This window comes from Cetorhinus maximus, chromosome 13 (genome assembly GCF_964194155.1).
Source record: "Cetorhinus maximus chromosome 13, sCetMax3.hap1.1, whole genome shotgun sequence".
Taxonomy (NCBI): domain Eukaryota; kingdom Metazoa; phylum Chordata; class Chondrichthyes; order Lamniformes; family Cetorhinidae; genus Cetorhinus; species Cetorhinus maximus.
This window is the reverse complement of record NC_135891.1, coordinates 73,410,149-73,410,833: the sequence shown is the minus strand read 5'-3', so window position 1 is coordinate 73,410,833 and position 685 is coordinate 73,410,149.

Below are 685 nucleotides of genomic sequence, written 5' to 3'. Positions count from 1 at the left end.
AGCCTGGATATTGTCCAGATCTTGCTGCATTTGGACATGAACTGCTTCAGTATCTGAGGAGTCACAGATGGTGCTGAACGTTGTGCAATCATCAGTGAACATACTCACTTCTGACCTTATGATGGAAGGAAGGTCATTGGTGAACCGGCTGAAGATGGTTGGGCCTAGGACCCTACACTGAGGAACTCCTGCAGTGATGTCCTGGAGCTGAGATGATTGACCTCCAACAACCACAACCATTTTCCTTTGTGCTAGGCATGACTCCAGTGGAGAGTTTTCCCCCTGATTCCCATTGACTCCAGTTTTGCTGGGGCTCCTTGATGCCACATTTGGTCAAATGAGGCCATGATGTCAAGGGCAGTCACTCTCTCCTCACATCTGGTATTCAGCTATTTTGTCCATGTTTGAACCAATGCTGTAATGAGGTCAGGAGCTGAGTGGCCCAGGTGGAACCCAAACTGAGTGTCAGTGAGCAGGTTATTGCTAAGCAAGTGCCACTTGATAGCACTGTTGATGACCTCTTATATTACTTTACTGATGATGGAGAGTAGATTGATGGGGTGATAATTGGTCGTGTTGGATTTGTCCTGCTTTTTGTGTACAGGATATACCTGGGCAATTTTCCACATAGCCGGCTTGATGCCAGTGTTGTAGCTGTACTGGAACAGCTTGGCTAGGGGTGCAG